This window comes from Staurois parvus, unplaced genomic scaffold (genome assembly GCF_062004578.1).
Source record: "Staurois parvus isolate SC_StPar_1 unplaced genomic scaffold, SC_StPar_1.0 ptg000196l, whole genome shotgun sequence".
Classification (NCBI taxonomy): domain Eukaryota; kingdom Metazoa; phylum Chordata; class Amphibia; order Anura; family Ranidae; genus Staurois; species Staurois parvus.
Window position 1 is genome coordinate 2921051 of NW_028317992.1, and position 26650 is coordinate 2947700.

A 26650-nucleotide genomic window follows, 5' to 3' on the forward strand; every position below is an offset into this window, starting at 1 on the left:
GCTGCAAAGAATACCTCTGCATCAATGGCTGCTATGGGGATAAAAGGAGAGAAAGTCATGGTGTGGCCTCCATCCTCCCCTGACCTCACTCCTATTGAGAACCTTTGGAGCATCCTCAAGCAAAAGATCTATGAGGGTGGGAGGCAGTTTACATCCAAACAGCAGCTCTGGGAGGCTATTCTGACATCTTGCAAACAAATTCAAGCAGAAACTGTCCAAAAACTCACAAGTTCAATGGATGCAAGACTTGTGAAGCTGCTATCAAATAAGGGGTACTATGTTACAATGTAACGTGACCTGTTCAAATGTTTAAAAAGTTAAAATGTTGTTAAAAGTTTGATTTAAATAGCTTTTGATTTCAGTAAATATGCTGCAAACACAACAAATGACAATTTTCAGTTCTTTACAACCTATAAAATGTTTTGAAACTTACTGTGCGGAATAATTTGGAACAAAAATCCTGTTATCATTAGGAGGTTTGTTCAATAAAATGTGAATTGTACTCTTAATAGTTGATAACATGAGAATTATGCTGACTGTTATTTACATCAATTATTTAGGTAAATAAGAAAAATGTCATTTGCATAATAATTTGGAACAGGATAGAGATAGATAGATATATAGATATAGATATAGATATAGAGAGAGAGAGAGAGAGAGAGAGAGAGAGAGAGAGACACAGACAGACAGACAGACAGACACACACATATATACATACACACACACACACACACACACACATACACACACACACACATATACATACACACACACATATACATACACACACACATATACATACACACACACATATACATACACACACACATATACATACACACACACATATACATACACACACACACACTTTGCAGTCTTAATATACAATACTATGTGAATAGTGGTGGAACCCTCCAATCCATTTCAAAATGTGTTGTGCCAATATCCAACTTATAAAGACCATTTGAGTTGGATAACTTGGATATCACAAACACATTGTTGTGCATGGCGGGGGAATCGGTGAGAGTGCAGATAGAGAGAGCACAGGCAGCTGCTCCACCACTGAGCTGGCCTGACACAGGATAGAAGTCCTTGCTGGTGCTGCAGCGCACTTAAAGAAAGCAGAGCAACTGGATCTTGCTTTGGCAATGGGACAGAATGGTTAACTTGAATTGGTCCCAGGATGGTTAGACTGGAAGGGCCCCCCCAACAATGGCGGAACGCCAGGGCCCGGTCACAAATGCAACCTTTGTGACCCTGGTAGTTCCACCACCGGTCTGTCCCATTTTGGGACAAAGATTCCCTCACTTTCTGTGTGCTCTCATATGTATATGTATATATACATATACACATACACACATACTGTATATTTTTCAATTTCTTTTTTTTTCTCTTTCAATTGTAGCGTTTGCCATTAGAAACTAGTGCTGGGCTTTCTTTATGGAAAATGTTCTGCAAAATCAGTGTCATGTAAGTTCACCTTCATAACCTCGGTTTAACAAATTGTAAACTTACTTATAAGTTAACAAAAAAAAAGAAAATGAACCCCAAACCATTAAAGTTTGCCTTTAAGCATCTTTTGCAATATTTGTTTTCTGCCTTTATGACCACACAGAAAACCCCTCCAAGGGGGTCAATGCACAGCGTAAGTGTTGTGTATAAATATACTGCATTTTCCCACGAGCCCTGGAACTCTGATAATTGGACAAAACCAGGGAATGGCCGCTCACACCAGAACCCATTAGTGGAGAAGAATTCCCTTGTCCACGCTGGAATCCTGAACGCCCTCTGGCAAGACTCTGCGTACCTATTAAATGTCATGTGCCGAGCTGTTCCACAAGGATCTTGCGAAGGGAATCTGTGTTATTATAATAATTACCCGGAAGAGTTTTAGACATTTGCACATGCTTGCTTTGTCAGATTTTTAATGACCATATTTTATAAAGGTTGGGTAGGTTCACCCTCCGGCATCACGTGACAGCCAAAGCACTCCAATGTGTACCGTAAATGACACGTCTACCATGGTGTGCACTTGCCCCATATTTAATTAGGGTTTAAACCTGCATGCGGTATATCAAAACAAACCATTGAGGAAACAAATATGAGACATGTTGCTTTGGTATTAAATAATGAGGGAACCAAAGTGGCCATCACAGCCTTGGATTCCATCTTTAAAAACCCAAGTCTACAATGGCAGCTCACATTTCTCTAAGCTTTCAGTTTCCCTGTAAAGGCAAAGGCCAACAACCTAGCCAATTAAGGGAAACAAACTGCTGTCCAATGCAACGAATGGGTAAGCTCCTTCAAGAAGGCAAAGAGGGGCATGCCTCATATGGGAATCATAGCAAATAATGGGTGCCCCAATGAACTGAAAAAATTATGGAAATCCAGTCCATCTGAGCATGATGATAGCCAGAAGTCCAGTGGTGACGGTCCTGTACACCAGTCCTTGAAGTTGAACAATAACCTATCTTTGGGCAGAAACCCAAAAATATACCAATGTAGAGGGCGTGCTTCAATGCCACATTTACAGTATAAGCCCAACACCACATTGTGCCAATAGAGCCCATGAAGGTCCAATTCGAAAACCAAATGTTTTTGCATGGGGCTTGGCATTACCCGATCCCTCACTAAAGTTGAAACTCCAACCAGCTAAACACAGGCAAAACGCATATAACTATATATAGTTCAAGGACACGTATACAGGGGCGGACTGACCATTTGGAAACTCAGGCGCTGCCCGAGGGCCCGAGGTCAGTAGGGGGCCCCATGAGATGCCCCTGGTACTTTTTTCATAGGCTTTTTTGAGTTTGGGCAAGGACACAGGAGCCCCATGATTCTCTATTGCCCAGGGGCCCCACGAGTTGTCAGTCCGTCCCCTGCACGCATATGTCTCTTTCCCATCATGACCTAGTCGCCCCGGTTCACACTGGTACGACTTTTGACAGAGCTGCATGAAAAAGTGAAAACCCATTAATGTCAATGGCAGACATTCCAATCAATGCAACTCAAGTCGCAGCGACAGGCTCCTACATTACTTTGATGCGACTTGGATCCAATGGACTCTAAGTCGCTAGAAGTGGCATTAAAGCTGCAAAATAATGGGGGTCGTAGCAGTGGGAACTGAGGCCAACTGAACAGTGAAAGTAGAAGTAGCAAACTGATTAGCTCATCTATTGTTCAGCTGTTTCCCCCTTTCAGTATGCACTGCGGTTGGACAGTGAAAGGAAAAGCAGCACCAGATTAGCTCATCTGTCACTCTGCTCTCTCCTCCTATCTGCTTGCTCCTTGTGCTGCCTCTCCCATCTCCAGTCCAAGGACAGCTAGAGGCTGATACTAGGTCAAATTTGGGTACTTTCACTGCTTGCATTTAATAGTGTATTATTAAATATGCAATTAATGCCTTATCTTGTGTCTTTTATACCAACTTATCTTATATTCTAGCTTTGATGGAATTTAGATCCGAAGAGAGGTTGCCCAATACAGCACTGAGTTGGGGAGCAAAAAGGTTCCTTTGAGGTTTTCAAGGGGCTCCAACAGTAGATTGAAACTTCAGGCAAGCAATGTGAAGCTAGCCATAGGCTGTTTTGTTTTTTTTTCGATCAGCAAACAAAACAAATGGGTTCCTCCATCCACACAATCAAGGTAGATGGAGGGATCATCCCTGTTGTGCCATTGTATTGTGACAACGGGGGCTCCCCCACTAACCGAATACACCGATCAGCGCTGCAGCCCATTGGTTGCAGGTGCTGATCGAATGAAAGTTTCAAAGCAAAATTATTAGATCGACTTCTCTCGAATGGGAGTTGCAATAGATGGATCAAAATTCAGCCGGTCCCTGCTGGACCAGCTGAATTTTGATCCATCTACGACCAGCTTACGATTTGGTATAGCTGCGCCAATGTACACAAGGCCAACAGGCAAGATATGGTAGATGAGGTTATTTACTATATGGTTATAGAAAATCGGGGTCATTTTAGATGGCTGCAGATGAAAAACCACCAGGACTCTGGGCTCCAGCAATGATCACCAGGCTACAGATCTGCAGAGAACTGGCAGGTTGGAAAATCATGACTCTTCACCCAAGTCACCATTGGGAGCTTTTAACCTCCCTAGTGGTCTGATTATGTCCATATTTCTGTGCTCAAAGCGGTACATTTTTTTGCATGGAAATATGTATTTTTTTTTATTGTAGGCCTGTAATTTTTAGGAATAACTCACTGAAATCTGTCTGAACAAGAGTCTAGTAAACATCCCGGGTATGTTACAATATGAAACACGAAATCATAAATTATAATTTAATAAATCATAAAAAATATAATAAATTTAATTCAATAATATAATCAAACCAAAAACACTGAAATTTGAAATAGAGCGCCAAGTTCGCATATCACTGAGCAAAGTCGCAAAATAGTTTTCAGTGTGATGACGAATTTCCCCCACGAATCATCACTCAATTCTGCAAGTGGTTCTAATTTACTATCGCTGTTCTCTAGCCGGTCTAAAACCGATTTTGACGTAAAGGGACGCTTTTTGGATGCCATGGACATTTCTCAGTTTCCAGGCAGAAAGAACAGTAAAAATGCAGGCAGGGCACAGGACAAAGCACTCGGGACAAAATGTATGTGAAATGGTTTGATACAGGAATGTTATACTATGTGATTTTAGTGTATTTAGTGAATGTCACTTTTTGTAATTTTCAAATTTCCCACCGTTCCGTTTCCCGTTTGTCCCAAAGCTCACAGGGGAGGGAACCCAGAAGACAGATGCCGGCATCCGCCGGATTACATTGCCAGGGACATCGCAGGAGCGCAGGACAAGGTAAGTGATCGCGGAGCAGCGCCGCATGGTATTCCCGAGTATAGCTCGGGGTTACCGCTTGTGGTACTGAAACTTTACCCCGAGCTACACTCGGGAATACCGCCAGGGAGGTTAAGGCGTCTTCCCTGCTCTACAGCATAAATGTGAACGCTTGATTATACAGAATCTGGGCATAAAGACGTCTTCAAATGATGGCGGCAACACGTCTGACCATCCCTTGATGTCAAAGCAGGTCAATTCACTAAAGATTATTGCATGCGATAACATGGTCACATGACATTTGCATAAATTATTGCATGCGGTTAAAAAATGTCCATTCACAAAAAAACAAAAAAAAAAAAAAACAAAAAATGATCATGTGGTCTTTAATGAAGCATGTGCCGGTATATATCGCAAAAAAACATGCAGTATGCAGTTAATTCCAATTCACAAACAGAACAGAAAGTTAAAAAATGTGATTTATCACCAGGGCAGTATCAATGCGTTACTTTTTCAGATGCAGTGTGGGGACCCCCAATTCCATGGAGTTTGGGGGAACCCCACGGCAAAATTTAAGAAAAATGGCCTGGCGGTCCCCTGTAAATCCATACCAGAACTAAAGGGTCTGGTATGTATTTGGAGGGGACCTCATGCAGGATTTTTTTTTTTTTTTAATTTTGGCGTGGGGTTCCCCCAAAATCCATACCACACCTAAGGGTCTTTTTTTATTAAATTTTGGTGTGAGGTTTCCCCAAAATCCATACCACACCTAAGGGTTTTTTGTTTTTTTTATTTCGGCATGGGGTTTCCCCAAAATCCATACCACACCTAAGGATGTTTTTTTCTAATTTTGGCTTAGGGTTCCCCCAAAATCCATACCACACCTAAGGGTCTTTTTTTCTAATTTTGGCTTAGGGTTCCCCCAAAATCAATATCACACTTAAGGGTCTTTTTTTCTAATTTTAGCGCGGGGTTCCCCAAAATCCATACCACACCTAAGGATCTTTTTTTCTAATTTTAGCATGGGGTTCCCCAAAATCCATACCACACCTAAGGGTCTTTTTTTCTAATTTTAGCATGGGGTTCCCCCAAAATCCATACCACACCTAAGGGTCTTTTTTTCTAATTTTGGCGTGGGGTACCCCCAAAATCCATACCACACCTAAGGGTTTTTTTCTAATTTTGGCGTGGGGTTCCCCCAAAATCCATACCACACCTAAGGGTCTTTTTTTCTAATTTTGGCGTGGGGTTCCCCCAAAATCCGTACCACACCTAAGGGTCTTTTTTTCTAATTTTGGCGTGGGGTTCACCCAAAATCCGTACCACACCTAAGGGTCTTTTTTTCTGGCGTTTGGGTTTCCCTTAAAATCCATACCAGACCCAAAAGGGTCATCATTTTTAAATTGCCAGCATGTTGACAACTTTTAATTGCCGGAAACCCGCTGACAACTGAGGAGTCATCCGTTGTTAGGGACGCGGCGGCCAGCTATCATGCAAGAAATTTCCACGGTAATTACCACAATACCCAGACTGTGAATTGTGAATTGCTCACCTGCAAACGATTTACTGCATCTGTTATTTTTCAACTATTGGTGAATTGACCCAAAAGGCTTTTTTTTTTTTTTTTTTTTAATTTACAGATCACAGGGTCCACCTTGGATCGTCCATTAATAGGACGACCGTCAAACCATAAAGGAGGCGTCTTTTATTAGATGTCCGTAAGGTCCGTTATGCTTGCTTACAATCCAGGAGCAATGCACCGAAAAAAGAAAAAAAAAAGGGAACAGAAACAGGATGGTCCTCACACGGCTCAGCAATGCCCCTCGAACTCCAGCAGCTTTGCCAGAGAGCAGCAGAGCGCCGCAGGCGAGAAGAGCATCCTCCTTGCAGCTGGCTCTGTGCTCTGCAGCATCACCTTAAATTCTCCCTGGCAATGCCATTTTTAGCAGCACATAATCCCTCGGAGCACGTGGACTGCAAAGCCTCAAAACAATTGCCTCCGCCGAATCCAGACACATAACAGAATGCATATTCGGACTTATTTAACAAATAGCCGCAGAGCGTTATCAAGATGTGAATGGCGCAGCGGCTGAGAACAACCAATCGCAATGCGGTCTGCAGACAGCCAGTCTCTGGGAGATTGACCAAAAAAAATAAAAAAAATGGTCTTGAATAAAAATCATAGCTGCCATCCCATCCCTTTAGTATGTAAGAAAGATATGTGCTGCCAATCAGTGTCACCAATACATGATGTGACAAAGGAAAGGTGTCACTCAACGGATCCTTGTTCATTCTGCAGGATATCAGAACTGATGACTAACAAGAAACTCATTGCATGACATCACCGATGACCTTCCGCTGCTCCATACTTCTTACAGTAAATGATTGATTCTTGGATCCAAAACTCAGAGATATAGGTTTATAGAACGCCATTCATGATCACAAGAATGCTGAACAAATCATTGTGTATTCTATTATGCAGCAATCATTCTTCCCTTTTGATTTTATTTTTGTTAGTAATGGATTCCACATGCCCTCTGTACAGCGCTCCCAGATCTGTTGGCGCTATAATGGTTACTACGCAACGTTTTTACATATACAGCTAACTCTGACTTGTGCATTATGGAATATACAGGGGTGGACAAAAATATGGAAACACTACATGATTTAATAAAATTATATTTTACGTTTTTTCTATTTATTGTATAATTTATTTGCGCTGTTGGATATTGTTTATTATTTTATTGGTGTTTACACTAATGAGCAGCAGCATTTATTTAGGAATTATTTCACAATTTTTTTGGCGCTGGTTATTTTTTGTATATAGGTGTAAAAGTGAAGACGTTTCGTGTTAAAAGCGGAAGGGATGTAACCAGTGCCAGGACAAGGGCAAACATGCCAGATTGTTCCCCCGCAAGATGTATGATCATCATATGTTAGCAAAAATTCCCCCCACAAAAAAAAATAAATTAAATGAATAAAAAGCACTAACCTGGATGCTTACTCCCCAAGCATAAATTCCCCCTCCTCAAATTCCCGCTCCTCCCAGTACAAATCCACCCCCCTGCTGAAATTCCCCCTCCTCCCAGTACAAACCCACCCCCCTACTGAAATCCCTCCTCCTCCCAGAACAAACCCACCCCCCTACTGAAATCCCCCCTCCCAGGACAAATCTTTGCCCCCTCTCCCCCCAGTTGCAGCACAACCCCCCCCTACTGAAATCCCCCTCCTCCCAGTACAAATCCACCCCCCTACTGAAATCCCTCCTCCTCCCAGTACAAATCTACCCCCCCACTGAAATCCCTCCTCCTCCCAGTACAAATCCACCCCCCCTTCTGAGATTCCCCCTCCTCCCAGTACAAATCCACCCCCCCTTCTAAGATTCCCCCTCCTCCCAGTACAAATCCACCCCCCTTCTGAGATTCCCCCTCCTCCCAGTACAAATCCACCCCCCCTTCTGAGATTCCCCCTCCTCCCAGTACAAATCCACTCCCCTACTGAAATCCCCCCTCCTCCCAGTACAAATCCACCCCCCTACTGAAATCCCCCCTCCTCCCAGTACAAATCCACCCCCCTACTGAAATCCCCCCTCCTCCCAGTACAAATCCACCCCCCTACTGAAATCCCCCCTCCTCCCAGTACAAATCCACCCCCCTACTGAAATCCCCCCCCCTCCCAGTACAAATCCCCCCCGCTACTGAAATCCCCCCTCCTCCCAGGACAAAATCTTTGCCCCAGCTCAAATCCCCTCTCCCCCCATATGCCCCAGCACAAATCCCCCCCCCCCAAAAAAAAATAGCCTTCCAGCAAAACTTTCCCTCCCTTAATACTCCATCCTAAATACTCCCTCCCTCCCTAATTTCCCCTCATAGCACATATACCCACAATCGTCCCTACTAGTACAAATCCCCCTCAAACCGCACAACACCCCAACATCACCTTTTCTAGCACACACTCAAAACCCTTCCAACACAAATACCCCCAAATCACCACTCTTAGCACACCTCCCCAAAATATCCCCTTCTAGAACAATTCTTACCCCCTGCCGCCGCCCCCCCCCCCAAAAAAAAATTCCCCCTCCCAACAGAAAACCCCTACCACCAAATTTTTCATGGTGCCACCCCCACAATACCACAGTGTCCAGGGCAGTTGTCACTCTTGCCCACCCCTTTTCCCCTCTCTGGATTTAACATTCTTTTGTTTCTGCTGTGTGATGAGACACCAAGCTAACCGGTGGGAAGCCTTACTTTCATTCACTGTGTGCGCTGCTAGTAATACGGAGTCATGTCAGAGCTTACTGAGCTTCAAAGAGGGCAAATTGTTGGCGTCGCTTAGCCGGTGTCTCTGTGACTGAAGTTGCCAATTTGCCATGTGGCGAGGCACAGTATTAAAGGTTATGTCATATACAGTTTCCGGAAAACTGACTTCTGATAAACATAAGCGCGGTCGACATGGTCAACTGACCGAAAGAGACAAAAAGGACATTGCGCAGGATTGTGACTCGGAATAAGAAAACAACTGCTGCAAAAGAGACTGCCAAGCTCAAACTCAGTCCCGAGAAGACCGAGATTGAGTCCTATTGTCACTTTTGCAACAGTTTTCTAATTCCGGGTCACAATCTTGCGCAATTTCCTTTTGTCTCTTTCGGTAAGTTAACCACGTGTACCGCGCTTATGTTTATCAGACGTCATAACTTTTGATAATGTATCTCACAGCACGGCAAAAAAAAAAAAAAAAAAAAAAAAATTGGCAACTTCAGTCACAGAGGTACCAGCTAAGTGGCACCAACAATTCTCCCTCTTTGAAGCTCAGTAAGTTATGACATGACTCCGTATTACTAGCAGTGCACACAGTGAATGACGAAAGTGAGGCTTCCTGCCTGTTAGCTAGGTGTCTCATCACACAGCAGAAGCAAAAGAATGTGATACCACTTCCACCACTTCACACCTGCAAATAGTGTCAGGTTTCCATTTGTTGTCCAACCCCTGTATATCTGGAGTGAGAAGCCAACAGCTTGTAGAATAGCAAGTCCCAGCATGTGTATATACAGGCTGCCAAGGAATGCTCATGGATCAGTCTCATTGCTTTACAAAATGTCAACACAATGTGAACAGCACCCTGCAAGGTACATAGAGACATTCACAGCAACATTGCCCTCAAACAGCTTGTAGATCCATGTCCATACTAGAGCCACACAGACACGAACCAAGAGCAAAGGATCAGGAGACAACTCTTTCCAGCATGCCTGGACAATGGGAGGAAACCCATCCAAACAAATGTGAACAATTAAACATTATGCTTGACCTAAATTACACGTGACCCCAAGACACAGAGGGAAGGGGTGACAGGTGACAGAGGGATGAGCAAAATGATGGGAAGGAGAGAGAGAGAGAGCGATGGGATGAGAGAGAGAGAGAGAGATGGAGGGACGGCAGGCAGGCAGAGGGATGAGAGAGAGAGGGATGAGAGAGAGAGAAAAAGAGATGAGGGAGGGATGACAGGCAGAGGGATGAGAGCGAGAGAGAGAGAGAGAGAGAGGGGGATGAGGGAGGGACGAGAGAGAGAGAGGGGGGGCGGGATGAGAGAGAGAGATGGAGGGACGGCAGGCAGGCAGAGGGATGAGAGAGAGAGAGAAAGAGAGATGAGGGAGGGATGACAGGCAGAGGGATGAGAGCGAGAGAGAGAGAGAGGGGGGGGGGGCAGGCAGAGGGACGAGAGAGAGAGGGGGGGGGGCAGGCAGAGGGACGAGAGAGAGAGGGGGGGGGCAGGCAGAGGGACGAGAGAGAGAGAGAGGGGGGGCAGGCAGAGGGACGAGAGAGAGAGAGAGGGGGGGCAGGCAGAGGGACGAGAGAGAGAGAGAGGGGGGGGCAGGCAGAGGGACGAGAGAGAGAGAGGGGGGGGGCAGGCAGAGGGACGAGAGAGAGAGAGGGGGGGGGCAGGCAGAGGGACGAGAGAGAGAGAGAGGGGGGGCAGGCAGAGGGACGAGAGAGAGAGAGAGGGGGGGCAGGCAGAGGGACGAGAGAGAGAGAGAGGGGGGGCAGGCAGAGGGACGAGAGAGAGAGAGAGAGGGGGGGCAGGCAGAGGGACGAGAGAGAGAGAGAGAGGGGGGCAGGCAGAGGGACGAGAGAGAGAGAGAGAGGGGGGGCAGGCAGAGGGACGAGAGAGAGAGAGAGAGGGGGGGCAGGCAGAGGGACGAGAGAGAGAGAGAGAGGGGGGGCAGGCAGAGGGACGAGAGAGAGAGAGAGGGGGGGCAGGCAGAGGGACGAGAGAGAGAGAGAGGGGGGGCAGGCAGAGGGACGAGAGAGAGAGAGGGGGGGGCAGGCAGAGGGACGAGAGAGAGAGAGGGGGGGGGCAGGCAGAGGGACGAGAGAGAGAGAGAGGGGGGGCAGGCAGAGGGACGAGAGAGAGAGAGAGGGGGGGCAGGCAGAGGGACGAGAGAGAGAGAGAGGGGGGGCAGGCAGAGGGACGAGAGAGAGAGAGAGGGGGGGGCAGGCAGAGGGACGAGAGAGAGAGAGAGGGGGGGCAGGCAGAGGGACGAGAGAGAGAGAGAGGGGGGGCAGGCAGAGGGACGAGAGAGAGAGAGAGGGGGGGCAGGCAGAGGGACGAGAGAGAGAGGGGGGGGGGCAGGCAGAGGGACGAGAGAGAGAGGGGGGGGGCAGGCAGAGGGACGAGAGAGAGAGAGGGGGGGGGCAGGCAGAGGGACGAGAGAGAGAGAGAGGGGGGGCAGGCAGAGGGACGAGAGAGAGAGGGGGGGCAGGCAGAGGGACGAGAGAGAGAGAGAGGGGGGGCAGGCAGAGGGACGAGAGAGAGAGAGAGGGGGGGCAGGCAGAGGGACGAGAGAGAGAGAGAGGGGGGGCAGGCAGAGGGGAGAGAGAGAGAGGGGGGGCAGGCAGAGGGACGAGAGAGAGAGAGAGGGGGGGCAGGCAGAGGGACGAGAGAGAGAGAGAGGGGGGGCAGGCAGAGGGACGAGAGAGAGAGAGAGGGGGGGCAGGCAGAGGGACGAGAGAGAGAGAGGGGGGGGCAGGCAGAGGGACGAGAGAGAGAGAGGGGGGGCAGGCAGAGGGACGAGAGAGAGAGAGGGGGGGCAGGCAGAGGGACGAGAGAGAGAGAGGGGGGGCAGGCAGAGGGACGAGAGAGAGAGAGGGGGGGCAGGCAGAGGGACGAGAGAGAGAGAGGGGGGGCAGGCAGAGGGACGAGAGAGAGAGAGGGGGGGCAGGCAGAGGGACGAGAGAGAGAGAGGGGGGCAGGCAGAGGGACGAGAGAGAGAGAGGGGGGCAGGCAGAGGGACGAGAGAGAGAGAGGGGGGGCAGGCAGAGGGACGAGAGAGAGAGAGGGGGGGCAGGCAGAGGGACGAGAGAGAGAGAGGGGGGGCAGGCAGAGGGACGAGAGAGAGAGGGGGGGGCAGGCAGAGGGACGAGAGAGAGAGAGAGGGGGGGCAGGCAGAGGGACGAGAGAGAGAGAGGGGGGGCAGGCAGAGGGACGAGAGAGAGAGGGGGGGCAGGCAGAGGGACGAGAGAGAGAGGGGGGGCAGGCAGAGGGACGAGAGAGAGAGGGGGGGCAGGCAGAGGGACGAGAGAGAGAGGGGGGCAGGCAGAGGGACGAGAGAGAGAGGGGGGGCAGGCAGAGGGACGAGAGAGAGAGGGGGGGCAGGCAGAGGGACGAGAGAGAGAGGGGGGGCAGGCAGAGGGACGAGAGAGAGAGGGGGGGCAGGCAGAGGGACGAGAGAGAGGGGGGGGCAGGCAGAGGGACGAGAGAGAGAGGGGGGGCAGGCAGAGGGACGAGAGAGAGGGGGGGGGCAGGCAGAGGGACGAGAGAGAGGGGGGGGGCAGGCAGAGGGACGAGAGAGAGGGGGGGGGGGCAGGCAGAGGGACGAGAGAGAGGGGGGGGCAGGCAGAGGGACGAGAGAGAGGGGGGGCAGGCAGAGGGACGAGAGAGAGGGGGGGGCAGGCAGAGGGACGAGAGAGAGGGGGGGGCAGGCAGAGGGACGAGAGAGAGGGGGGGGCAGGCAGAGGGACGAGAGAGAGGGGGGGGGCAGGCAGAGGGATGAGAGAGAGGGGGGGCAGGCAGAGGGATGAGAGAGAGGGGGCAGGCAGAGGGATGAGAGAGAGGGGGCAGGCAGAGGGATGAGAGAGAGGGGGGGGGGCAGGCAGAGGGATGAGAGAGAGGGGGGGGCAGGCAGAGGGATGAGAGAGAGAGGGGGGGCAGGCAGAGGGATGAGAGAGAGAGGGGGGGGGCAGGCAGAGGGATGAGAGAGAGAGGGGGGGGCAGGCAGAGGGATGAGAGAGAGAGGGGGGGGCAGGCAGAGGGATGAGAGAGAGGGGGGGGGCAGGCAGAGGGATGAGAGAGAGAGGGGGGGCAGGCAGAGGGATGAGAGAGAGAGGGGGGGCAGGCAGAGGGATGAGAGAGAGAGGGGGGGCAGGCAGAGGGATGAGAGAGAGAGAGGGGGGGCAGGCAGAGGGATGAGAGAGAGAGGGGGGGGGCAGGCAGAGGGATGAGAGAGAGAGAGAGATGAGGGAGGGATGACAGGCAGAGGGATGAGAGAGAGATGGAGGGATGACAGGCAGAGGGATGAGAGAGAGAGAGCGCGAGAGATGAGGGAGGGGTGACAGGCAGAGGGATGAGAGAGAGAGAGCGCGAGAGATGAGGGAGGGATGACAGGCAGAGGGATGAGAGAGAGCGAGAGATGAGGGAGGGATGACAGGCAGAGGGATGAGAGAGAGCGAGAGATGAGGGAGGGATGACAGGCAGAGGGATGAGAGAGAGCGAGAGATGAGGGAGGGATGACAGGCAGAGGGATGACAGGCAGAGGGATGACAGGCAGAGGGATGAGAGAGAGAGGGGGGGGGAGGGATGACAGGCAGAGGGGGGGGGGGGGGGGGAAGGGAGGGATGACAGGCAGAGGGATGAGAGAGAGAGGGGGGGGGGGGAGGGATGACAGGCAGGGGGGGGGGAAGGGAGGGATGACAGGCAGAGGGATGAGATATGATACAGGCTAGATAGACGGGCAGACAGATAAGTGCAAAGATTTTTTTTGATGAAGAAAATATTTTTGTTACACAAACCTCTCTCACATAGTTGTACATTACAAGGGATTCAGTGTAATATTTATGAAGCAACAAAAGTGATATTGGACAATCATCTGTCACTTTCTATCAAACACCAGGAAGACATTATGCTGCATTCATAAAGCACCCCAGCCTGTCATAGTCCCCAACATGCTCCTGACGGAATTGTTTGTTTTGCCAATCATCTGTTCACCAATGATGAGCGCTTACATGAACATCCCCCATATTGATAATCCGGCCAATGTTACCTCGGCTGTCCCAGCTGCTTCCAGACATTCGCAGCGTTCAAAACAGCCAATCATGGATGTTATCAGCGACTTGCTATTAATTCTTATGGACGTTTCGTCGGCTCCTCCGCCACCAATTCAGCACACTGTAAATGAGGAACTTAACCTAAAAGCCTCATTTGCATTCACATTCACTGCCTGCAGCAAGAAATAATAACTCCCGCTGACAGCCGCAGCCAAACACCAGCAGACGAGGTGGAATCCAGGACCGTACGCCCTGCAGTCCTCACATTGGGACTTGTAAATTAGATGAACACCTTGCCTAGGGGATAACAAGGAGACCATACCGCAGTACCAGCAATCTCCAATGGACTACAAATACCAGGTGACATGCATTACCTGCCCGGGGCTGACAAGGCATGCTGAGACTTCTAGTTCACCAACAGCTTCTGAAGAACCATGGACAGTGCCCATTAGAAGAATGAACAGCATAACTGAAGTTCTGCATCTCCGGTAAGTCCAGCACCCTCTGCTTGTCTGACTATCCTTTCACTCCCTTAGATTTTGTACTCCGTTTTTGAAATAGATCTGCAGACACCTAAAGACTTACATGCTCTGCCTTGGCCTAGGTAGATTTTTGGTTTGTATGTCCAGAACAAAATATTTGTGAGAATACACAGCAGCCTTAGCCAGAAATAGGGGCTGTAAAAACGCCCAATTATGTGGTGGGGCGCTGTGTATGATGTCTTTCATCTCATTGCAGATCAGCAAGTTATTTATTTATGATGGTATGACTTATACCAACTAATATGAAATGCAAAGATGAACTGGAAGTCAGTAACAGGTTTCTATTTAATTAAATTTCCAGCTCCATAGCGGCCTTAACCAGGAATAAGGGCTGTAAAAACGCCCATTTATATGGCGGGCCGCTGTGAAGGACTTTTTAGAAAGCTTAGTTCACCTCCTTGTAAATAACGAAGATATTTATTAATGATATTTATATACAAACCAATGATATGAAACGTATTGCCAAACTGTATGACAGTAGCAGTTTTAAAATTAAAAAATATTTCCAGCACTGCAGTTGTGTAAAGTCACTGCAGACAGCTATGTGAACTCACTGGGGGCAGTGGGACTACAAGTGTCAGCAATGTCCACCCACAGACAACTGAGTGAGCATGCTGTGCCCTGCAGTTCCTCAAGAAGCTACAAAAGCAGAATGAGAAAAAAAAAAAAAAAACAATTTCCTACTTCTAATCCTATACAGCAAACCATGCTGGAAAGCAATCAAATTCTGCTCTAAAGACACAATATGATTGGAAGCAAAGTGGGGGGAACTGCAATCCCCAGCATGTCCTGCCTATACCACCCATTCAATTCAGCATTATTTTGTAATATTAGTGCCAAATATATGTTGGTATATAGCCAATTACACAGCAATGGGGCTCTGGGGCAGCAGTGGAAGCAGAGAATGCTGGAAGAGAACAGGCGCTAAAATGAAATATAAAAACACTAAGATAAGGAAATTTTTAAAAAATGCCATCAAACGTCCGTCCAGCAATTAGGCACCCAAGACAAGCGGTCATGATGTAACATATTCCAGGCAAGATTAGTACATAGCTCTCACTGCAATGTGTACCATACACAGCAATGGCGGGTCAGCTGGAGGACCACAACTCCCAGCAAGCCCTACAGGCCAAGCAAATAAACAGTGACATGGTATCATCTGTACAGCAAACATGACCCTGCAATGTGCACTGTATACAGCAATGGGACTACAAGTCTCAGCAGACATTACAGCAAAAGAGCGGTGTATGAAGACGCTGCGATAAAGACATAAATGTTATTTGTGCCGCAATTGTAAATTACAAGCAGCCTTCATATAGAGATCACCTTGCAAGGAGTATTATATACAGAGGAGTGGGGGAGGGGGGGGCTATATTTATGTAGAGCGATGACAGTACATAGCTCAAGCTGCACTGTTAGAAAGCAAAACCTGGGGGACTACAACTCCCAGCATGCCCTGCCAGCAATACAGCATTATCTATTTACTGTTATTTACTGCAAGCAGCATTGTTACTAATCCATCCTAAAGCAACAATTATACAGCAAGAGCTGGAGAACTACAACTCCCAGCACACCCTGCCTGCCAGCCAGCAATATGGCATTATCTACTGCAAGCAGCATTGTTACTAATCCATCCTAAAGAAACAATTGTACAGCAAGAGCTGGAGAACTACAACTCCCAGCATGCCCTGCCAGCCAGCAATATGGCATCTACTGCAAGCAACATTGTTATCCATCCTAAAGCAACATGCATTATTAAAGCAGCAAGAAGAGTTGGAGAACTACAACTCCCAGCATGCCATGCCAGCCAGCAATATGGCATTATCTACTGCAAGCAGCATTGTTACTAATCCATCCTAAAGCAACATGATTATACAGCAAGAGCTGGAGAACTACAACTCCCAGTACGCCCTGCCAGCCAGCAATATGGCATTTACTGCAAGCAACATTGTTATCCATCCTAAAGCAACATGCATTATTAAAGCAGCAAGAAGAGCTGGAGAACTACAACTCCCAACATGCCCTGCCAGCCAGCAATATGGCATTTACTGCAAGCAACATTGTTACTAATCCATCCTAAAGCAACATGATTATTAAGCAGCAAGAAGAGTTGGAGAACTACAACTCCCAGCATGCCCTGCCAGCCAAACGGCTATACAGGATTGGTATATTGCCAACTGCAACGCAATATGAATTCCATGCAGCAAAGTATGGCCATGAGAAACTGGAGGGGACTACAGGTGCCAGCATGGCTTAGATGTAGAGTTCTTCAAGAGTTCTATAAGAAGAGTAGAGATGGAGGAGAAGATAGTAAACGGACAATGTCTGGGTCCTAGGATTCTACGTAGGAGTGGAATAGTGCGCCGCTCATAGCAGGGGCGGACTGACCATTTGGAAACTTGGGCATGGCCCGGGGTCAGTAGGGGGCCCCATGAGATGCCCCTGGTACCTTTTTCATAGGCTTGTTTGGGCAAGGTCACAGGAGCCCCATGATCCCCTATTGCCTGGGGGCCCCATGAGTTGTCTTCCGCCCCTGGCTCATAGTGCACCGCTCATAGCTCCATGCACACGGGGTGTTTTAAGAACGCTGGTATGTAAAGTCGTTTAATAGTGTTTTTTGTATTAGCGTTTAACCACATTTTTTCTGCTTTTTAATTTTTTTGGTCAATAAAAACATCATTTAGTTAGAGCGTTTTTACAACTAAAAAAAAACTCTAGGACCCCACTAGTTTTTTTTGGGGGGGGGGGTGTGCATGGACACATAGGATAACATGCTGGGGGGTTACTGGCTGTAGAAAAAAACATCAAAAGCCAAAAACAGCCGCTGTAAAAATGTCCAGTGTGCATGAGGGCTAGCCACAGCAGGGGGACTACAACTCCCAGCGTGCCCTGCCAGCCAAATGTACAACGGTATGGCATTCTCTGTATACTGCAAACATCACAGGTATTCAAATGTATCACACAACTATGTGCAAAGAGCTGGGGGACTACAACTGCCAGCATGTCCTGCCAGCATCTGTATGCTGCTAAACAATTCTGAGTGTATATATACACATACATACATATATATATATAATAAAAATTGCAATGTGTATTATGGACAACCAAAGCAATGCCACTCCCTCCGGGGTAACTACAAGTCTCAACAGCGTAGAGCATACATGCAGTTCTTCAGGAGTTCCAGAAGAACATCCAATAAAGAAAAGATAAGGAAATAGAACAATGTCATTGTTACTTTGTCCAGATAGAAAGATAGAGAACAGTAGTGGTCTACAAAGCTATGTGCATTATACACAGCCATAGGAGGGTGTGCTGGGACATGTGGTTCCTCCATAGATTTAAAAAAAAAAAGCCAAATTAAACTAAAAAATGAGGGAAAAATGATATCTATATTTTATATAACAGTTTAACAAATGTAGCAAAATTTAATCTATACATTTAAAAAAAAAGTGTAGCACAATATACACATATATATTTTTAAATAAAAAAATTGTAGAACAATGTAATACATATATTCTATATTTATAGAATTGCGAAACAAATAAAAAAAAACATGTATTTATACTTTAAATTGTACTACATAAAAATATAAAACATTTTTTGTTTCCTTTTAATAAACAAAATGCGGCACAATATACATATAAATGTATTACAATGAGAAATATATATATATATACACACACACATATATATAAAATTGTGATACATTTTATTTATATATTAAATTGTGCTAAATATATATTAGCACAATTTAATATATAAAAAAAGTATCAATTTCATATATTATATATTTTTTTTAATTTATTATACAAGGTAGCACAACTTAATTTATAGATAAAAAGTAGCACACTAGATAATATATATTATATATATTTTTTTTTTTTTTTTTTTTTTTATTATTCATATAAATTGTTCTACATTTTTGTTTATATATTAAATTGTTCTACTTTCTTTTATTTAAAAAAAAATGTATTTAATATATTTCTTCTGACATATTTTATATATTTAAAAAAATAAAATGTATCACAGTATTTATGAATAAAATGCTTCCCATTGTAATATATTATAATGTATTTATATAATACATTTTTATTTAAAAACAAATATTGTGATATATATATATATATATATTGTATCTCCCTGTAACAACCACAAGGTAGCCCTATGTACCACACACAATGTATCTGTAGTGTCTCTCCTGGCTCCCCCAGCACCGTGTATACAGGAAGGTGAGCCGTTACACTGGTGCACTACAAGTCTCAGCATGCCAGGCAGTGTTGGGCACCGGTGCCCCCCTCTTTCTCCCCCCACGTGCACCAGCTGGTACTCACCCGGACATGCAGCGCCCCCGGGCGGGGTGGTGGGTGCAGGGCGGGGCAGCCCGGCGGGTGACTGTGTCGGTGCGGTAGAAGAGAGCTCCGATCCCAGACTGATCCGCTCACTCTCCGTCTACTCTGTCTGCTCCGGCCCCGCCCCCCGCCATCACCGCCCGGACACGCCCACCTCACTCCTGCTCTTAAAGGGCCGCGCGCACTCCTCGTGCTCACTCTTAAAGGGACAGACCACTGGTAAGGCACTACACCTGTCCTGGGGTTAGGGGTGTCACTGCTTATCTCCTTCTGGACTGAGCTGCTCCTGGCTGTGTGTGTGTGCCTTCAATGCCTCTGAGACCAAGCAACAGAGAGAATTTGGTATTGCAATGCTTTCCTGGAAGGGAGTGAAGCCATGGGACCGGTATGACGCTCAGGCATTCACTGTATTCTGAAGGTCACGATTGTCAGCCTCCGTCTGATACAGATTTCTTTACGCGTGAGGTGCGCACAGGGGTGGACTGACAACTCATGAGGCCCCCGGGCAATAGGGGATCATGGGGCCCCTGTGTCCTTGCCCAAACTCAAAAAAGCCTATGAAAAAAAAGGTACCAGGGGCATCTCATGGGGCCCCCTACTGACCCCGGGCCCTTTCCAAATGGTCAGTCCACCCCCGGGCGCGCACATTGGCGCAATGCAGCGGCCGGTGTCACCCCGTGTAGGTTGCATGCCGACGATCCCTGCAGGATGGATCGGATTTGCGGATTGGGGAGCATAATGGATCGGACTCCGATCCATTATGCTCAAGCCACAGATCCGATCCATCCTGTGGGGATGGTCGGCATGCAACCTATACGGGGTGACACCGGACCCGCTCCACGAAAAGGTAAGTTGTAAAGAAAGCCGCCGATCCCCGCAGCATGGATCGGATCTGCGGATTGAACATAACGGATCGGAGTCCAATCCATTATGCTCAATCCGCAGATCTGATCCATTCTGCGGGGATCGTTGGAGGGGGTGTCACCAAGTGTTATCGCACTGGGTGACACCAACCCTAGGGACGCCCCTGACTTGTTATAAACTATTTTTTTTATGTTTCTTCAATAACTTCCTGGTTTCTTGCCTAGGCAAATGATGTCATACATCCCAGGAGTCTTCTGGAGGGGAGGAGTTTTCTCAGCTATGCACACTCTCCTGCTTGAATGCTTGAACTAAGGGCAGATGGATTTCAGGAAGTCAATCCTACATGAATCATCTGCCTATTCATGGGGTGGCCACAGCCAGAAATGCTAGGGGGTGTTTTTCAATGTGATTTTTCAGCAATAAATGGAGACATAGATGGGGAGTTTGCTTTGAACATTAAAAATGAATTAAATGTTTTTGTATTGCTTCCTTTGTGTGAAATGCCTGGTGATCCTGCCAGTCCCTCTGCTTTCCTGGGATTTCAGCCTACTTTTTTCTAATGATCCGACTTGTCCTGACATATCACCCCTCCACAGCCGTTCATTGGGAAGATCAGTGCTCAGCTGTTTCTCCTCCCCCAGCTCTTGTGCAGCTGAGAATAGAGGGTGTGTGATCTCTTATAAAAAAGGGAAAATGTACACATATTTTACCTTTCATATCTATTTTAACTGCTTCCTGCCTGGCCAATAACAGATTGGCGGCCAGGTGGGCCTTTTGTCCCTCGGAGTGGATGTCATGTGATGTCCTCTAGGTCAGCCTTTCTCAACCAGGGTGCCCAGACACCCTGGGGTGCCTTGAGGTTTCTTCAGGGGTGCCTTGGCAAAATGTCTAAAAATTGCACAAAACTTGTATACAAGCCAGCAGGCGGAACAAGCCCGCCTTTTAGTTACACACAGGTTTTGATTGTGCACCATTACGACCTTCTAGCCGCCGTCATCCTGACAAACAATGATATCATCATGTGATAAGGAGGATGTCAGCTGCCTGCTCAGCATCCTAGTTTGACCCTCCCCTGCCCTTCTCCATTACTGCTGGGGTCACATTAGCTCAGTGATGGAGAAAAACTGAGGGAGAAGAGAAACATCGGAATACTAGTCAGTACCAGTGTGCAAAAGTGTATTTGCTCTGGAAGAATACATCATCTCTAATGTTAGGTTTCCTACATGTGTGGATGTTACTGCGTTATATAAAACTATTACAATAGTTATTCACATTGTAGAATGGGGTGCCGTTTTAAAATTATGGACAGTCTTGAGGCACCCCATTCTTAAATGGGGGTGCCTCGGGACTGTCCATAATTTTAAAGGGTGCTTTGATTGAAGAAGGGTTGAGAAACATTGCTCTAGGTCACACCGCTCACTATGGCGATCCAGGTGAGCTGTGTCCCTCAGACACAGCACATCACCGATTAGGGTACAGAGCCAATAACGCTGGCTCTTTGCCATGTGATCAGTTGTGTTGAATCATTTCCTTTCATCAGTGCTGTCACAACGCTGAAGAATGGAAAGTTGATAACTGGCTTTCCTGTGACGGGGCATTTATACTGGTAATCAGGGCACTGGTCATGCTGGCTGACTACCTCCCGAGTGGTCGGTTCCTGTAGCTGTATGGTACTGAAGAGTTAATTATGCCCCCACATGGGGTCTGCGCTGGCTACCGGTGGGACTCTCTCTGTCACTGGGAGATGGGTGGCGAAGTCTAGCTGGACTGGTGAAACGGGACATTGCAATGTGGTGTCTCCTTCAAAATGTCGCATCCTGAGCAGATGTACAGTTGTGTTCAAAATAATAGCAGTCAGACATCACTAACCGGATCAATCACTTTTTTTGGTAGAAATGATATTTCTACATGGCAAATAATTTACTAGCAGGTGTAGAAGAGTAATAGAAATCCAACAGACCCAACAGTCATGACATGCATGCTGCTGATTCTGTGTCATTGAATCACTAATTGAAAGGGGCATGTTCAAAATAATAGCAGTGTGGAGTTCTATTAGTGAGGTCATTCATTCTTTGAAAAACAGGTGGCAATTATTGCCCTTATTTAAGGAAGGAAGGCAGCAAATGTTGTACATGCTGGTTACAGTGCATTTCTCTCTGAAATTCTGAGGAAAATTGGTCGTTCCAGACATTGTTCAGAAGAACAGCGTACCTTGATTAAAAAGTTGATTGGAGAGGGGAAAACATATAAAGAAGTGCAGAAAATGATAGGCTGCTCAGCTAAAATGATCGCAAATGCTTTAAAATGGCAACCAAAACCTGAAAGACGTGGAAGAAAGCGAAAAACTACCATTCGAATGGATAGAAGAATAACCAAAATGGCGCAGACTCAGCCAACAATCAGCTCCAGGAAGATGAAAGAAGGTGTAAAGTTCCCTGTGAGTACTGTTACAATTAGAAGACGCCTATGTGAAGCCAAGCTATCTGCAAGAAGCCCCCGCAAAGTCCCACTGTTGGAAAAAAGACATGTGCTGAAGAGGTTACAATTTGCCAAAGAGCACATTGACTGGCCTAAAGAGAAATGGTGCAACATTTTGTGGACTGATGAAAGTAAGATTGTTCTTTTTGGGTCTAGCGGGCGGAGACAGTTTGTCAGACGACCCCCAAACACTGAATTCAAGCCACAGTACACTGTGAAGACAGTGAAGCATGGTGGTGCAAGCATCATGATATGGGGATGTTTCTCATACTACGGTGTTGGGCCTATTTATCGCATACCAGGGATCATGGATCAGTTTGAATACATCAGAATACTTGAAGAGGTCATGCTGCCTTATGCTGAAGAGGAAATGCCCTTGAAATGGGTGTTCCAACAAGACAACGACCCCAAACACACCAGTAAACGTGCAACATCTTGGTTCCAGACCAACAAGATTGACGTTATGGAGTGGCCAGCCCAATCCCCGGATCTTAATCCAATAGAAAACTTGTGGGGTGACATCAAAAATGCCATTTCTAAGGCAAAACCAAGAAATAGAGAAGAACTGTGGAATGTTGTCCAATCATCCTGGGCTGGAATACCTGATCACAGGGGCCAGAAGTTGGGTGACTCCATGCAACACAGATGTACAGCAGTTCTCAGAAACAGTGCGACTACAACCAAATATTCATTAAGTGATTCAAAGGAAAGCAAAATCTTCAAACATTTTTCAGTTTATATAGTGAATGTTTGAGTTCGCAAAGAAGAATACAAACACTGCTGTTTTTTTGAACAGTCTAATATTCACTTTTCTTCAATTTTTTTAGAGGAACAACACAAATTTGATCTATTTTTCTTCATGTTTTGATTTGGAATAGAATGTGTCGTGTTCCCAATGCATTTGTGTGGATGGAAATAAAAGCTATTAGAAGGATTTTGAGCTTTATTCACTTTTTTCAACACACTGCTATTATTTTGAACTCAGCTGTATGTCTAGGGACCGGGAGGCACTTGTACTCCGCAAAGAGAATGAAAGGCCACATGTGCACTGGGTAAGTCAGCCCTGCCTGCATATGTCCTCTGTGGGCTTAAGGTTCACAAGATGCAAGGTTTCTATTGCCTTTGTGTCATTTGGTTGAAGTTGATGGACATTCAAGATCTGTTTATTTGTTAATTTAGGGCAAAGTACATTGTCATTTTTTTTATAATTTAATTCCACTTTAGTGTTGGGAAGGCCAGATCATGGAATCTACTTTCCCAGGGAGTGAGAGACACTGCTTGATAATGTTTTTCTCCTTCTTTCCTTAGGGTGTGTCTTAGATATTCATTTAGAGCAGCCTATCTCAACCTTTTCAACACAGAGGAACTGGAAATAACTTTCTGGTCTCAGGGAACCCCTGCTAAAAATGACTACATCTACAACTCATGATACATTAGTATGATGGTCAATGGGAAGAATGTTCCTTACACTTGTGGTCATTGACAACAAATACCCCCTTATGGATAGCTAAAAAAATCATTGGTGTCAGTGGGAACTTATCTTAGTGCCAGAAATTGCTCATTGATCAAGGAACCCCTAGAAACCTCTGGAGGAATCTTTGGATTCCATGGAACCCTGGTTGAGAAACCCTGAGTTAGAGGCTAGATCGTGGTTCCCCATGTCCAACAACCATCTATTGTGTAATGTGGGCTTTCTCAGTCAGGGTTACATGGAACCTCAGGGTTTCTTCAGAGGTTGCTAGAGGTTCCTTGAGCATTGAAGGATTGGTTTCCTCTCTACAGTGATCATCAATGTAAGGGAGCAATGTCTTACTGATGTCAAATATAAGGGGTCACTTCTACACTGAACACCCATGTAAAGGTGTATTTCTCCAAGACTACCAATATAAAGGGGAAATTCTATACTAATAACCAATTTAAGGGGCAGTTTTACACTAATCACCATCATAAGGGAGCATTTTGTCTCTGGTCACCAATATAATGGAGCATTTCTCCATTGATCATCAACATAAGGGAGTATTTCTCAACTGGGCTCCAATCTAAGGGTGCATTTCTCCACTGAACTCAAGAAAAAAACATGATATACCTGCCTGCTCTGTGCAATGGTTTTCTTGAGTCCTCTTCTTAGGTTCCCTGCCAGTGCTCCTGGCCCCTCCCCCCTGCTGAGTGCCCCCATAGCAAGCTGCTTGCTATGGGGGCACTTGTGCATGCTCGCTCCCAAGCCCCACTATGTGTCCGTTAACACTGGCCAATGGCTCCCACTGCTGTAGCTGAGCCAATGAGGAGGGGGAGACACTGCTTCTGTACACATTACTGGATTGAGATCGGACTCTGATAAGTATTGGGGGTGCTGAGGAGGGAGCAGCACACAGGTTTTTTTTAACCTTCATGCACAGAATGCCTTTAGAACCACTGTAATGTAAGGGAGCATTTCTCTACTGATCACCAATATAATGAAGTATCTCTCCACTGATCCTCAATCTAAGTCCTCCTGCGCTTCTATGGAACCCCCTTCCTAATTTTAAGCTGCTAACACTCAAACTGATACCCAAAACAGTGTATAAATATATATTTAAATTAGTGTAGCGCTAAACATACATTAAACTAAAAACAAACCAAAATCATATATAATACATATACTTTTGTGATTAATATTATAATCCTCTCAGTGCTCTTGTATGCTACTTCATCTATATACACATATTCCTATATCCCAAAATTCAATATAAACTCATATTTCATTAATTATATATATATAAATAATGTGATGGTGCCACTTCAAAAATAAATAAATAAATGAATAAATAAATCCATATCATGTGATGGTGCCACTTCAACTAAATTCAACGTCCAATGTTCCAATCCAAACCACTATATTCCAAGTGATATTTATATACATGCAGTGTGTCTTTGTATATATAGTGCCACTTGTGAAAAAACACACTCCGTTCCACTTCGGCTGCAATGCCTGCTCACCTCCTTCCAGTGACCCCTAAGGGCCCACAAGCCTATAGGATCACCCTGGACCCTCAAGAATCCTGGTTTGGTAACTCTCTGATACTCCTCCTATTTGGCCTCCTCCACACCTTCACTGCTGTGCCTCATAGGATCCTCACCAGCGACTTTCTGCAAACTCTCTCTCACATATTACTGAGTCAAAGAAAGATCCTCCATAGTGTAGTATTTCCAATATGTCAGAGTTTAATTAGAAAATAGCAAAAAAATAACTCACATTCGTTTGTACAGCGATTTTTCTGTCCCTATATGGGCAAACTGCACACGTGTTTTTGCTTCCTGATAACCAGAAAAATGGCGTCCCGCACCGGAAGTGCGTCACTTCGGATACCGGAAGTTGCGTCTTAGCGTGCCTACGCGTTACGTCACGTGGTCTCGTGACTTCTTCGGGGTCTCCACTGATCACCAATATAATGGAGCATTTCTTCACTGATCACCAATATAATGGAACATTTCTCCACTGATCATCAACATAAATGAACATTTCTCCACTGATCACCAATATAATGGAGCATTTCTCCACTGATCACCAATATAATGGAACGTTTCTCCACTGATCACCAATATAACGGATCATTTCTCCACTGATCATCAATATAATGGAACGTCTCTCCACTGATCACCAATATAATGGAACGTTTCTCCACTGATCACCAATATAATGGAGCATTTCTCCACTGATCAATATAATGGAGCATTTCTCCACTGATCACCAATATAACTGAACGTTTCTCCACTGATCATCAATATAACTGAACGTTTCTCCACTGATCATCAATATAATGGGACGTTTCTCCACTGATTACCAATATAAATGAACATTTCTCCACTGATCATTAATATAATGGAATGTTTCTCCACTGATCACCAATATAACTGAGAATTTCTCCACTGATCACCAATATTATAGAACATTTCTCCAATGATCACCAATATAAAACAGAGCATTTCTCCACTGATCACCAATATATCTGAACATTTCTCCACTGATCATCAATATAACGGAGCATTTCTCCAGTGATCACCAATATAACGGAGCATTTCTTCACTGATCACCAATATAACGGAGCATTTCTTCACTGATCATCAATATAATGGGACATTTCTCCACTGATCATCAATAAAATGGGGCATTTCTCCACTAATCACCAATATAAGGGAGAATTTCTTCAATGACCACTAAGGTAAGGGGTACATTTGCCTTCTGAACACTATTGTAAGTGGACATTTCTCCAATGACCACCACTATAAGTGTGTATCGATCCACTGATCAATGTCAAGTTTT

The 26650-nt window shown here is 46.1% G+C and overlaps 1 protein-coding gene across 4 annotated transcripts in view; it reads right to left on the bottom strand.

Moving 5' to 3' along the window:
* The window catches only part of GDPD5 (glycerophosphodiester phosphodiesterase domain containing 5), a 344747-nt gene extending 325603 nt beyond the window's left edge, over window positions 1–19144 (bottom strand). For all 4 annotated transcript variants that reach the window (XM_089678003.1, XM_089678001.1, XM_089678002.1 and 1 more), the window contains exon 1: window positions 18991–19144. The gene's annotated coding sequence lies outside the window, so the exon portion shown is untranslated. The remainder of the gene's footprint in view (window positions 1–18990) is intronic.
* Window positions 19145–26650: the final 7506 nt, after the last annotated feature.